Source organism: Notolabrus celidotus, chromosome 24, assembly GCF_009762535.1.
Source record: "Notolabrus celidotus isolate fNotCel1 chromosome 24, fNotCel1.pri, whole genome shotgun sequence".
Lineage (NCBI taxonomy): Eukaryota > Metazoa > Chordata > Actinopteri > Labriformes > Labridae > Notolabrus > Notolabrus celidotus.
Window position 1 is genome coordinate 942,092 of NC_048295.1, and position 15,491 is coordinate 957,582.

Sequence of the window (15,491 nt, forward strand, 5' to 3'; positions counted from 1 at the left end):
CATGCCTTTGCAGGTTGAAGACTTTCAAATCAGAGTGTGAAGTATTTGTGCACGAAGTATGCACGAAAAGTGACATATTTTAATATTAGCGTGCGTGCAAAAGACTGACATGCATTTAAAATCAGCTTTTAAAAAACTACACCACCAGTTTCATGCTCTGTAATTAAAATATGCAAAATTGCATGATCAATATCTGAAGAAATCAGCTTGAATCTCTAAACTTAAGTATTTAAAATGGTCTGTTTTAAAGGGAAGCATGTTTTGAATCAAATTCTGCAAAAATAAATATATAAATGTGTGTTCTTTAAATTAAAACACCTCTCTTCTTGTTGTTTTATTTGAGTAGTAAAATGCTGCAACACTTCAGAGCTCTCCAGGGACTCTGAGGGTTAAAACACAACATAAGGCCAGCAGGAAGTAAAGAGCACGTTTGGTCTTGTAAGGCCACTGTACCTTGAAGTAAAATGTTTACAGCACAGCTGACTCTGCGAGGTTAAACGCCCTCTGAGACGGATGAACCCTGGTGCGGCGGGCGGCGGCGGAGGAGGTAAAAGTCGAGTGAAGGTAAATCTTTAACGGCTCAATCAGCGAGGAACACATGCGGCATGACAGCGCTGGTTTGTCTGAGGGGCTCGGCTTAATTAGCCTGTGCTTTATTGTTAATGAACTCCATGCAGTTGTTTGCTTGTATAATCAAGGCGAAGAAGCAGAACTGCTAGCTAAGGTGCCAAAAATAAGCTGACAAAAGCACGGCGGCCCTCCTCGATTACCCCCCCTCCCCGTCTCCTCGCCCGCTCTCAAATGGAAAAGCCAACTGCCTGCTTCATAAAACTCGCTTAGCAAGACACTGAGACAAAATGGACTGTAAAGTTCGTTAGATGGAAATATTAAAAAAGAATTAAGCTAATGGAGATAAAATTAAAAGAAATGAGGCAACAAACACTGCACACCAAAAATGGCATCAGCATGACAGCGAGGATTTCTAATGACGGACTGCGTTTGGGGAGGGGGAAAAAAATTAAATGGCATCCCGCGCTTAAATTTCTTTGAGGAGTAATGATCCGAGAACAATGCTCACTCCTGGCACTGGTGGGGAGGAAGGGGGGAGGAGGAGGAGGGAGATATCAGAGAATAACAAAGGAGGGTGTCCTGCAGGGAGGTTTAGGTGTAACATTACAATGTTTGATTCCCGTTATGTGATGCAGACTGATAGGGGAGTCGTGCACAAGGCCTGAGGATGGAGACACAAGATGCATGCTGGGGGACTGGTTCTCAACATGAGGTGTGAGGTCCCTGAGAAGGCCTTGAGAGGCTCTCCTGAGATAAAAACTGCACAATGACGACCTGGTGCAAAGTTTCAGGATGCATTTACTCACTTAGGTCTGCAGCAGGGGAGAGGTGACTGCAGGTGGATTAATGACTGATCTTAAAGGTGCACATGCATGTCACATACATCTAATTTTATTCTTTCCTTGCTCTGCACACACACGGAGAGATACCATCCTGCAGATTGAAGGTGAGATCTGTTTGCGTTGTGCAAATGAACACCGTGTTCTACATTATTCCACTTTAGCAGAGCTGTCTCAATCTTTTAAGGTGACGTACGGCTCGCAGAACAAACCCAGAGCTTGAATAATGCTGCTTTATATAAAAGGAAAACTTTGTGGTTGCAAAAGTTACCCTGATACACACACACACACACACACATCCACACACACTTCTACACAGAGCCTCTAGCGTTCAGGGGACAGTCAGGAAACCAAGAACACAAGAAAACGAGGGATTTCTTCTTTCTTTTCTTCCACAACTTCTTCCAACTCTGCGCGAGTTTTCCTCCTCTGTCTCTCCGCATGAATTTGCATGCGAGGAGACAGAGGAGCTTCCCAGGGAGGCCGTCCTTCTGCCGTCACAGCGCTACTTTCCCAGTCTCTATTAAAACAGGCCAAATTTATTACCAAAGTTTCTGAAACAGGATTTCTGCAGTACAGCAGAGGATTAGGACACTCCTGCTTTAGGATCAAATTGCAATAATTAGGTAGAACATGAAGCCAAAATACGTGGAACATGCTGGAACTTGACACGCACACACACACACACTTGAATCAAGAAAAATATTCCATTTCAGGCAGATTCTCGGAATGAGCGAAATCCCGGATACTGCGGGGCCTTTTCAGCGTCGCCAGTTAATCTCCTCAAGGAGAAATGCAAGATGACAATGGCAAAGCACCTCCAATAATTGGTTCCAACAGGCTTACCGTATTAAAACCTGAAATGAGTTCTTCCCCTTTTAAGTATGATCCATTATTTCAATCCGGGGGAGAAAATTCTGTCTTTGAGAATATTAATAACTCCCGATCCACGCACTAACATGAAAAAACAGCGCCCTCCCCCTCCTAAAAGCTGTGTACCTGGCACCGCGGCAAAGGTCCCACCAAGGACGGGCACTTGAAAGCCTCGGTCCTCCCTCTCTCTGCGTTTTTTTCTCCTCTCAGGCTTCAGAGCCATCTTGAAGAAGACCTTGAGGCCCCCTTTGTCGTCTTCCCTTGAAACAAAACAAATAGAATTCAGGTCTTTTGATTGGCTTTAGCGCGCAGATCTCGCCGACGTCTGCCTCCCGTCATGTGAGCCAGAAGTTGTGACTTCAGAGGAGAGCCCCGGCGCTCCTTTCTCTGCATTGAAATGAGACGGGCAGGTCTTGAGAGGATGTCTGCTAACTTTCTTCACACATCCAACCTTGTTACAAAATACAGGGAGTGTTAAAAACTTAATGCAGCCGTCGGAGTTATTATACCGTCCTAGAAAATACACCTTTCCTGCAGGATTGTTTTCCCTCCCTGACTGACTGCAGCGGTATTTGAATATTTTTGATTATGTTGCATAGAAAGATCCCTTCATCCCGAGGGAAATCTGAGTCTGCAAAGGCCAGGACGGCTGCAGCGGATGACACGTTGCTTTTTTCGTTCTTGTGCATGAATTTACGTCCGTCCTTTTCTTTTGCACCTCTGCAGGAGCAAACAAGAAGTCGCCCCCCCCCCCCGGTGTTTCAGACCCCAAAACAACGAAGATATAAAGAAAGATGTGATGAAAAGAAGAAGAGAAAACATTAATAAAAACATCAAGCACAGGCATTTGTTGTTCGACTGCTGTGTACATCTTTACACAAGCTTGCATCATTATGGTTTGTTTAGTCTGCAGATCAAGCCAAAAATTGTTCAGATCACCAGGCGTCTGAAAAGCTTTTAAGCACTTTATTCGGATAAGCCCTCTTTGATATAAGATCCGTGCACGAGCGCAGGAAAACCGCCGAGATAAACACAACAACTGACATCTGCTGAGCAACTTTCTCTGCCTTTTTTGGGGCAATGTTGCCAGCAGAGATTGTCTGTTTGTTTTCAGGGGAAGCAGGTTACTCAGAGTTGATTTTACCTCTCTGACAGGGACGTTAGTGTGTTCACATTTTGATGTGGAGCATCGATGGAGAGGGGGTGACGGGAAAGCTAATTATTGACTGCAGAGTGAAGCTGTGTTTGGCAGCAGACGAAGAAAAAAAGTGGACTTTAAAGCCTCTAATGATGATGTTTGATATGTATCCTCGTATTATTGGGCTTTAATGGAGCTGGGAAACATCATTTCATGTGACATCGGACACATTTAAGTGAGTACAAGACGTTCTGAGCTAATACTATCACTTCCTCTGCAGCATAACAAACTACAGCTGCGTTTATCTTACAGAAAGGTGGAGTTAAAAGCATCACAGGTGTATTTGTAGACTCCATTATACATCAGCTCTCCACAGCTCCCCGTCTTTATAGCCTCAGCCTGCTGGTTAACACACCTCCCAATGTAAACAGGTAATTTTATTCAGGCTCATATAGACAAACAGCAGGATCTCTTTTCCCGATGAACGATTCTACAGCGGAGGAGATTTCATCCAACTGTTCAGACCTGGCAGCCGGTGAACTGCTCATCATTACACTCCGAACACGAGCGCATATTAACACCCTGAGAGCGATTAAACACACTGTGGTTGCATGTGCTATTCTCTGCCTTGCACCAGGTAGGGGATGTAACGGAGCGAGCTCGCTGGCTGCACACTCCAGAGGGTAATCGGCCATGTTATCTGCTCGGAAAGAGCAGGGACTCCACTCTGCACAGGTGCTGTCCTCAGCTGTGCTGTATTGGTTAATTGAGCAGATCTCTTATTTCTTACCCTCCTATAGCTGCAATTATCCTCTGGCACAGGAACACAGTCGGCTGCTTATGGCCTACACGGGAGATGTGTGACATCGGAGGTGAGTGCGGCGCAGGCTGAGTGATTCTTTGTGTGTGAGCAGCAGAAGCACCTGCCAGCTCTGTGGATTATTAAATCTGTTTTACAGAGAGGGTACCTGATGTGTTTTATAACTTTAAGAGGCAGAAATGTTTACTGATAATAAGAGGGAGCTGTTCTTCTTGAAGGAGTTGCATGCTAAAAGGATTGATAACAATGCACATCTCAGGAAATCTACATCCTGCTCAGGAAACCCTCTGGAGTCCGCTTGAATCTACTGAGGGATGTGAAGGTGCGTCTTCAGGCCTCAAAGCATCAAGGTGCAGGATTTAAGAGTATTCTGAGAAGAGGCTGAAAGGAATGAACGAGTGAAAGAGAAGCCAAGTCCTATGTGATGCTAGGTTTTAAATGATAGAATAAATCCACATATGACACGAAATGATTCACCGGCACAAAACAATCAATCACAAAAGGCACAACAGGATAAATCTGGGGATGCACCGATCATACTTTTTAGGTCCTGATACCGATGCCGATACCTGGGCTTTGGAATCTGCCGATCAGATCCTGGTATTGATTCAACAATCTCTATTCCTTAATGTGAGGATAGAATCATGCTTTGGCAACTTCAGGCTTCTCTGACTTTGAAAACCACAATGAAATTTGCAGTATCATTATTCAAGAGATTATAAATGTGTACCAGCAGTTTGGTGAGTTAACCTTCAGCTGTAAACCTCAGCAGTGGATAAGGAGTTAAATATTCTGCTTCAAATGAGAAAATAAAAAATATATCAACATAGTGTTTCCCACAGAATGACTTGTACCTGCAGCAGGGAGGAGGGGTATTCAAATCGGCACTATATATCGGCCCCTTGTCTCCGATCTGGCCGATATCCGATACCAGGATCGGATCTGTGCATCCCTAGATAAATCGTCACGATTCGACACGACACGATGAAATAAATCGACACAACAAGAAACAATAACTCCAAATGATATGACACAAGATGATAAGCTGACACGACACACTCCTATAAACCCAAATATGACACTACACCATCATTCTGCATCTCTGTTTGATACACAGCATTAATAACTCCACTACGCCTAAAACAGCCTCATGTTACCGCTCTAAATGACTTCTCCCATGATACTCAGTATTCTCTGTTTCTTGTTGCCTGGAGCAGAAAGTGGGACAGAGTTCATGCGCACAACAGAACGCAGTTTGGCATTCTGGGAAATGTAGGAGCTCGGTTTGTAAAGAAAGACATCTGATTATATCTGCATGAAAACATACGTATAAGGCGTCACACTGACTGAGTTTGGATCAGATGAGCGCTCATGATAAATAATTGTATTTAATGCTGTAGTCTTATGTGACCTGTAATCTGAGGCTCAGTGTATCTCCATCAGTAGATCTGCTCTTTGTCACCGAGAGGACAAAACCCACTCTGCGTCTAAAGTGGCGCTGATTGCAGAGAGCGGATTCTGCACCACCTTTCTTTTTAACGCCGCGCCTCCCTCCTTCCTGCCCGCACAGCGGCCGAGCTGTCATATCATATCAGGGCGTCGCAGGAGCAAGATAATATGTCAGATTAAATATGTATGGGTGAATTAGGGCGATCTCAAGTATTATATCATTTAAATTCAAATCGCTCCATCGCTCGGCACCGTCTCATTATGACGCTTGAGGAATTAGCAGATAAAAACACAGTCATAAGGGTCTGATATTAAGGCTAATTTACCCCCCTACTCTTGAATTCTCCTCTCTCACACTCTTGACACTTTATTGTAGGAAATGAAAGAACATTTACCTAACAAAGCTGCTGGGTATGAAGAGTTTGGTTCCACGCTGAGACGTCCACCTTTTGAAAAATTACAACGCCGACTTCTTCTCAAATTAAACTTCAAAGTAAAAGCCCTCCACGAAATATCACCCGAGTGTTTTATCTGCAGGAAGTCTCTGACTGAGCTTTGATCCCAAATCAAGATCATGTCTGACATTTACCTCGCTGCTGGAAACAAAAACATGGAGTAAATACAGCACACAGGTGAAGTGTCAGTGCATGCACAAACACCCATAAATACAGAATATGCTCAATCATTCATCACACATTGTGCAGAAGAAAGCAAAGAAAGAAGATTCAGTCTCTGCAAGAAAAGCCGCAAGACGGAGATGACGTGCACGACAATATGCATGCCAAGAAGTAGAAACAACAAAGTCAAGGTGAAGTGAGGTTAAAAATAAGCAGGAATATGAGCATGCAATTATTTCTCTACAGCATGTACAGGTGCAGTGCTTCTCAACGTGCACAACTAAGACCTTAAATTATACTACAAGTGTCAAGATAACCTCAAGCTAGATCCCAGACTGATTCCTGCACCTCTTACAGATGCACAAGGTAGGATCTGTTCACTGTCTCCTTCAGTGCACTCAAACTCCTTCTTAATTTGACTTTGAGGCAAAGATTTGAGGACTTCTTCACCTGACTTCGCCTCAGGTAAGAGCTCAAAACGGGCTTCCGAAGATGCAGCATAGAAGTGTGTTAGTTTGTGTTGTTATAAGTGTAAAAAGGGAATATTAACAGCCTTGAAAATGCAGTAAATGCTAACATTGGATTTCCACCAGATGCGTCTCCAATCTCCTGCATTCTCATCCGTCAACACCCAGCTGGAGTCACGTGACCAAGGTTTCTCAGCATTAATTACTGGATCAAGGATTCTCCTCCTCCTCCTCTCCTCGTCCATGTTGTCTTTCTGGTCCTCTGAAAACCTCTGACCTGTTGACTCCAGGCCTGACTCCACTCATCATGACTTTGGTTTGTTGTTGTAGTTAAGTGAAAAAACAGTCTGCTGGATCAGAGACACAACGGAGCTGATCCAGTGGAAGTTAACACATCGGATCCAGTGCCGTGACGGATATCTGAAGTCTCTTAAAAGAGGAGGTAATGGATCCTTAAACCTTTAAATGTGTGTTTTTTAATACAAACTGCTCCATCATGTCTCCGTTTCCTCATCATAACTGTGACTCTCAGCCTTTGTCTCCTCTGACAGGCTCAGGCGGCGTTACGCAGCACATCTCCCTGTCAGGTCACCTCACATTACAGGAGTCTGTTACCGTTTAAACACGCAGAGCGCCGGAGTTAAAGCGCCCTCCCAGCAGCTCTCCTCACTGAAGGTCAAACAGCCTGTGTAACAGCTTAATAATAAAGTCCGCAAACAAATTACCGGCGTAGCAGCGCGGTTCAGCTGGGTACGGCTGCGGCTCCTTAAGGTGAGGTATTAGCAAAGCTTATTTATTTTCATTTCCGCAGCTTTTATTTGCTCCTTTCCCCCTGTGGTAAAGCAAAGGCTGATTTCTGCCATGATTCCCTCCTTAATTTTAATACCCTTTTTACTCATCATACAGACATTAGACACCCCCCGCCCCCCCCCCACACCGCAGCCCCTCCCACCCTCATCTCTCTGAAATAATGTAACTCAGGCTCACACAGGAACACAGGGCGACCACAGGGAGGACTGTAAACTAGCTTTCTTTCTCTTTTTTTCTCCTCCCTGCAATTAATTGGTGTACAGCCATGTGCATATATGATAACAGAGGATTTCTTTCCTCCCCCCCTCCTCCCCTCGTCCTCCCGTACACACACACCTCCCCAACAAGGAAAAAGGGAGGTTAATTAATGTAAGGGGCTGCCTGTTCACCGAGATGCTGCAGAGTTTACTACACCGCGTCTCCCCCCACCTTCTCCTGCTCCTCTCCATCAACCCCTCCTCCCCTTCCTCCCTCCACCCCACATCCCCTGCCGCCTTAAGAGCCTTGATTCTTCGCTAATGACCTAGTTCTTTTAATGAGCGGTATTAACCCCTGGCTACAGTCGCCCAGGTCTTAATTGTCAAGCCAGGCTGAAACGCAAGGAGACGAGTCCCCTCGCCCGTCAGCAGGTAGAGGCGGTGCGGGCGGTGCGCTACATTAGCACGCCTCATCACCGCGGCCTCTGGAATAAATAATGAAAAAATAAATAAAATAGGTTGCCGAGGAAACTGGCGGACACCATCATCAACTATCTCACCCCCCCTTATCGTCTTCCTCCTCCCGCTAACATCCCTCTTTTTACCCCTTGTGATGATCATGATCACCTTCCCCCCCGGCGCCTCACCCTCCTTCGCCCATCTCTCATTTTGGACTCCCGCTGCGAGGTACAGTGTGTGTGCACCAAAAAAATATAAAAATATAATCAGAGTGTGTATCTGCTTAAGAAACCTGCAAACTCATTAAGACACATTGGGAAGAATTTGAGAGAAAAAAAGGCAGTAGCAGCAGCAGCAGCAGCAGCAGCAGACCGGGTCCTTTCATTTACTGAAAAATGTGATTAAAAATTCTCCTTTATGTTGCACCCAAGAGGTGTGTTTTAAAATTCAAACACTATTTACTATTAAGCACAATATAAAATAAATCCAATAACGAGATATAGAAATATAGACACCTAATTAGTGCGAGGACGCGGCGGCGGAGCCTCATGAAACACTAATGGCTTTAATGAAGAAAAGTCCAAAATAGCAGCAGATTCGTTCAGATGCAGGAGCATGTCAGCAGACGCCATGCAGCCTCTGCAGGACCGCAGAGAGGACGGATGTGGATCAGAGCGAGACAGGAAGTTAAAGAGTTGTCAAACTGATGATGAGTTATGAGGTGAAGTTGTTTTTTTTGGAGTTTTAAGTGCATTAATAATGTTTTTAAAGCCTGAAATTAAGACATCTGTCATACTATAAGGTTGAAAATCGAAAAGCAGGGTGAAAGTTGTTAGAATATTGATTATTGTTGAGTTTTGCATGTTTTTTTTATTCATAACAAACAAAATGAGCCCTTATTGGCATGTTTGCATGTACTTTTAGCAGCTTTTAAAGTTCAGAATAACAGATTCGTTAAGATGCAGCAGTAACGATGCAAATGCATGCACTCACGCAGGCCTGCAACAAGAACTAGCTTTTATTTTAATATAAAAAAGGCTTAAAGTTTGCAGATTTTATCAGCAGGATGCAGGAGCCATGCAGATTTGTCAAACTGATGATAAATTATGACATTAAGTTGATTTTTTTGGAGTTTTAAGTGCATTAATAATGTTTTTAAAGCCTGAAATTAAGACATCTGTCATACTATAAGGTTGGAAATCGAAAAGCAGGGTGAAAATAGTTAAAATATTGATTATCGATGAGTTTTGCATGTTTTTTTAATTCATACTAAGCAAAATGAGCCCTTATTGACATGTTTGCATGTACTTTTAGCAGCTTTTAAAGTTCAGAATAACAGATTCATTAAGATGCAGCAGTAACGATGCAAATGCATGCACTCACGCAGGACTACAACAAGAACTAGCTTTAATTTTAATTTAAAAAAGGCTTAAAATTTGCAGATTTTAGCAGCAGGATGCAGGAGCCATGCAGATTTGTCAAACTGATGATGAGTTATGAGATTAAGTTGATTTATTGAGGAGAAGTTTGCATTTTGGAGGAATTTTAAGTGCACAAATAACATTTTTAGAGCCTAAAATTAAGACATCTGTGAAACATTAAGGTTGGAAATCAAACAGTGGAGTTCTTCATATTTTAAATTGTTGAAATATTGTTCCTATTGAAACCTTGAAATCACATCACTTCCTGTGCAGCAGAAAAACACTCCGCCTCCAGGTCAGAGTGAAAAAACAAACTTTGACTAACTAGGGAGCGGTCGCCTTGGTCGTGCACCAACAGAGAGGAGGTCAGACAGATTAACCGCCCTCGATGACCAAATATGGGCGTGTGCCGCACCCTTTTACTCATTGTGTTAGGAAATGAGTCCATTTCCCATTAGGATGCTGCTGCTCTGCCTTTACAGCTGAGAGTATTAGCAGCAATAAACCTCACTGTCAATCTGCAGGAGGGCGGGGGCCTGAGTGTGTGTGTGTGTGTGTGTGTGTGTGTGTGTGTGTGTGTGTGTGTGTGTGTGTGTGTGTGTGTGTGTGTGTGTTTCTGCAGAGATACACTGCACTGTCAGTTAATTTGTGAGTGCATTTCAGGGAGTGTGTACATGCAAGAGAGTGTTCCTGAGTGTGTTTCAGCTTGTCATTGTGCAGAGAGAGAGAGTGTGTGTGTGTGTGTGTGTGTGTGTGTGTGTGTGTGCGTGCCTGCAGACTCGGCTGGTGGTGCTGGGTCTGCTGCTGAAGTGACAGCCCGTCGGTCAGATCAGGGGAGGGGAGACCTTGACCCGAGCTGTCCAACCAGCAACGAGCCCTGCAGCACTGGGACCAGTATGACAAGGGCAGTGGGAAGGGCAGCTCCACACACACACACATGCACACAGAGAGAGACACACACTCATTTGTGCACACATGCAGACAGGCAGACTCATGTACACACTGGAGTTGGAGTCAGAGATGCCTCAAAATAAAAAGTGTCAGTCCTCGAAATGAAGCACATTCCAACAAACGGGGGAAACAACCGAACGACACAAAGGATTCTGGGTAAAAAAGGGATTGAATAGTTATTAAAAACTACATCTTCCAGCTCAGAGAGTCAGAGCTGGTGTCAAATGTTCGTTAATGATTTAAAAAACACAGCTTAGACCTCGCAGATTCAAACCTGAGCGCCTGCAGGTTCTATGTGATGTTCCTGTTTGTTCCTCATGACTGAGCTCTGGTTCTCTGAGCTAAGGGGGACAGGTCTGACAAACCCCGCCGCCACGGGACTCAATGCATCATCCTTTGGTCGTGTAAGTCGCCTCCTGGTTGTTTGGCCTCTCCTGCCTCTGTGCAACCTGCTGTTTTTTCTGCATGTAGGCTACCCAAGGTTAATTTTCAAGGTAGTCGACGCTCTTCCTGAACCGCTCTGAAAACACGGCCTCCGTGCTTAGCTCCATTCAGCGTCACCGCCGCTCTCCCCCGGTGTCCCCTCGGGTCACCAAATCGAATGTGCCCCCGTTTAGGATGTCAGCGCTGTCCTTCAAATCACAAAGTGTGCATCCGTATCCGCCGAGATACGACTCAAGCACCTGTGAGAAGATGGAGCGGACGAGCTTAAAGGGGCTGCAAAATGATGTCCTGAGGCGAGGAGGGGAGAGTGTGAGGAATAAGGTCAACACGGACGCACGGTGAGGACGATGCATGTGGAAAAACAGACCAAGTGAAGGAAACACCGCTTCATTTTGAGCTGCAGCCCAAATCTGGTGACCTAGGTCATGCTCCGTGCAGGTTGTGCATGCAGCTGCACATTTTGCTCTCTTGCATGATCCTCCAAACCTAAATCCTCCAAACGTAAAGCACCCTAAGAGGCCCGTGCTCCTCTCTGAGTCACATTTTACATCATAACTCAAGAAACAGCGGCGTGTTGTTCTCTCCAGCAGCAGCGTCTCTGTGCTTTTGTGAGGTTTGTCTCCTGAAAGCAATAAAGGAGAATCTCCCGCCTGAACGAGGACTCTAAGAACCTTCACGGTGAATTTAAAGGGGCGGTGGGGGGGTCGGCGGATGCCTCAGGAGCCACCGAATACTTCTCCTTAAGCCGATGGCATCCAGAGGGGAGGAGGAAGGAGAAGGAGGCCACCTCCTATCCTTCCTTTACTTCCTTTCCTTTTTCATTGCAAGTGTAAGTGGCGTCATTACCGCCATCATCCCTGCTACTATCATCATCACCATCATCATCACCGTCGCCTCGCCGCCATCAACATCATCACCCGGCCCCCCCCGTAATAAAGCCTACTGCTGTGATATTTCCCCGTGTTGTCAGCGCAGGTTACAATCTGTAATCCATGGCTGCCTCAGAATTAGAGCGTCCCCCGTGAGTTTGATTTTTCGCCTCGTTTCTCTCCGTCGTCCGCCCCCTCCACCTTGTTTTTTTTTATGCCTGTTTTTGTTGTTGTTGCCCTGAAGGCTTTACCGATGCTCTGCGGCCCCGGCGTTTATTCCCCCCTAATCTCAGTCTCATCTCCAGGCTAGCTGTGACAGATGGTTATAGGCGCACAATAGTATTAAGAGTTTGATTTTTTCTCCCCCGTTTTGCCTCTGCGTCCTCCCCCCTCCCTCCGCTGCTTTCTTCTCTTCCTCTTCTGTACAACAAATAGCGATCAGACACAGAGGCCTGACTCCTGAGAAGGTAAACTCTGCTTTAAACGTCTCTCTGTGCACCGTCTGTCTCCCCTGTCAAATAACTCCTCACCTCCTCCCCCTCCTCTTCCTCCTCCTCTCCTCCTCCTCTCTGCGTCTGCTGCTGTCGGCACTCCAAGGTAAGCTGCATTAACCTCACTGACTGTTATTAAAAAGATGTATTTCCCCAGGTTTTCCCCGTGCCTCCTCTCTTCTTCTTCTCTGATGTATTCACTAGACTGAAAACACACACACACACACACACACACACACACACCTCTAGAACAAACAAATACCGGGGCAGCGTCATAAATTCTCAACGCCAGCCACAGTCGGGCTAATTTCAATCCCGCCATCACTCCTGTCAGATGAGAGCCGCCGGATGATACATAGGGGTAAATAAGGCGGGTAAAATTAGCCCCTCCTGTCATCCCCTACCTTTTACCCCCTGAGGCATTCTGGGAAATTGACTGCACGCTAGATTTTGAAAATTAGCCCCTTAATGTTAGCCAAGGCGCGCGGGGTTGGGCAGGGCCAGGGTAATGCCGTCCTGGAGTCACCCACAGCAGATTAATTACACATCTTTCACCTCATTTTGCATTTTTATTGTTGGTTTCCCACAAAGAGGAGTAAAAGCTGCAGGTGATGCATGCTTCTGTGACTTCATCTGACCGTTAGATGTTCAGAAATAAAGCGTCACGTGCAGGAAAAGCTGCAAATATAAATTATAATGCTGCATTTCTTGAAGCTGGGTAGATCCAAGGAGTGAAATTAGTTTGTTAATTCAGTGTATTTTGTGTCTGCAGCTGTAAACACAGCCACTGACTGCGTGCTCTCGGAGGTAAGGCGCTGATTCAGCTGGTAAGCGAGGAGAGTTCATTCTGTAACCACATCATTACAGCTGAACGGCCTCCAGGTTTCAGTTTGGGTCCCGTTCAGGGTTCAGCGAAGGCCGAGGCAGAGCTTTTGTTTAGAGTCTGAGCGGAGACGAATGGCTGGAACACTTGGAGTCTTAAAAAAACGGCCAAACACAGACACGCTGGAGTCATCAGCCTGTTCTGTGAAACCACTGAGGTTTGTTCTAAAAATGGACTCCGGTTATCAAACTCAAGTTCTGTCTCTGACGGGGGTGGACTCCAGATTCAGAGACGTCTGTGCAGAGTGATGTCTGAGCACACTAAGGATGGAAAGAGGTCTTTTATTCGGGTCTGTTTGCATCACCGTCCTTTAAATCCTAACAACAGGTTTGAGCGTCTCTGCAGGATTGGTCTTAATTCCTGCTGTCCCTCCTGGGATCACATCAGATCACTTGATGCAAACACTTGTTCAAATACGGTCACAGAGGTTTGCAAAGATATGAAAATACTGGCTTGAAAACACCAACAGCTGATCCTTTAAGCTTTGTTGATTACTTCCTGTACAACCAAAACAACACCAGATTATAATCTGGCTGAAGTCGGTCTCCGTTAGCGGAGATTGGACTCCCTCCTCACCATATTTCACGGAAATGAGCTTCCTGCGCTTCCATCCGAAGGCCCGGGCTCCTCTGTGACTGCTCCGCCTGCTCCGCCCGCCCGGTGCAACCAGAGGGAGCGTCTGGGAGGATGGGGGGGTGCAGAGGTCGCAGAGTCGGATGTGGGCCTGCCGGGACCCACCGAGGATTAACACAAGCGCTGTGCTCAGGACATATGGCATTTGTCATCTCCCACTGGGAGAGAGACTCTCCCTTGGCTCCACCGCCGCCGCCCCCCCTCTCCATCACATCTCTCTCCCTCTCTCTCCTCCTGTCGGGTCTTAAAGGCTTGAAGTGCTTTAGTTGTTTACTGTGCATTAAACGCCCCCCCTCCTCGATCAGCCGCCCCCCCTAAACTTCGCAGTGTTAAGAGAAAAATGGCTCAGCGGAGGAGATGCTGCTGACGCTGTGAAGCCCCCTCTGACAGGAAGGTGTTCGCTTTTAATTCCATGTGAGGAAGCCGACAGGGCAGGCGTGCAGAGGGACTGATACCTGCTCTCACAAAGCAGCTGAGGCCGGACATCAGGGCACGGTTACAGACCGGTGGACAGCCAGGGACTCTGAGACTCTGCAGCAGAGTTAGTTACTACTGGATTAAATATTCTGATTGTCTAAAGTTTCTGCACGTTTGGATTTGGGTGGATTTGAAATGCAAACACAAGTTGAGTGATTTTATTTCAAGGATGCACACAAGAGAAAAGTGCATGTTAGGTTCATGCTTTTATCCACTTTCTTAACTTGAAGAATCACAGTTTTTCTGCCTCTCAACATCGTCATGATGCTTGCATGCATGCAGTAGATATTGCAGAAGCTAAGGGCATTGCTTCCTACAAATAAACCTCAATTATTTCACTTTTCTGTGCAGATAAAGTCATTCCTCCAAGAGGTGAAGGAGCTCTTGTGTTGACTATTTGGAGACCATTTCTGCAGCTGCAAAGCGGTGCACCAGAGTGAGAGGTGAGCAGCCTGCAGACGTCCTCAACATGTCTCTAAAAAATTAAAGACACGCATGCAACAATACAAAAATGCAAGGCCACACTTCAATATCTCTTACCGCCACGGTTCAAGTTAAATGGTTTCATAACCCAAATAAAGCCTGCTAAGTTCCTCTAATCTGCACTTTGAGTCACATAAACGCTCCTCATGTATGCCATCAAACATCCCTGACCTCTGACCTCCTCTTGTTCCCTCTTTAAAGGCTGAAATCTCTCCTCTGCAGCTTCTCTCTCCTCCCTCTCCATGTCAGCACATCTGCTAAATGAATGAAGAGTCGAGTTTTGCAGGCAGCACAGTTTAAACTGAACGGCCACAGACGGCAGCCAATTAGCAGAGCGACGTTCATGTTGCACATCCTCGCGTCCCCTCCTGCAGCATGAATACTATCATTCAGCCTCACGCTCGCAGGCAGGTATGCTCTTGTCATCCTCCATCTTCATAAACAGGCATGTTATTATAACATGATGGAGTGCTGTGTTTTTCTCTCAGCACCTTTATTTATGGGACACTGTAATATGCCGGAAATCAAAGCTTGTAATTCGCCGGTTGATGTTTATTGTGCGCCTCCCGTGTCTAGAGACATTTGATAAACAGCGTGTTG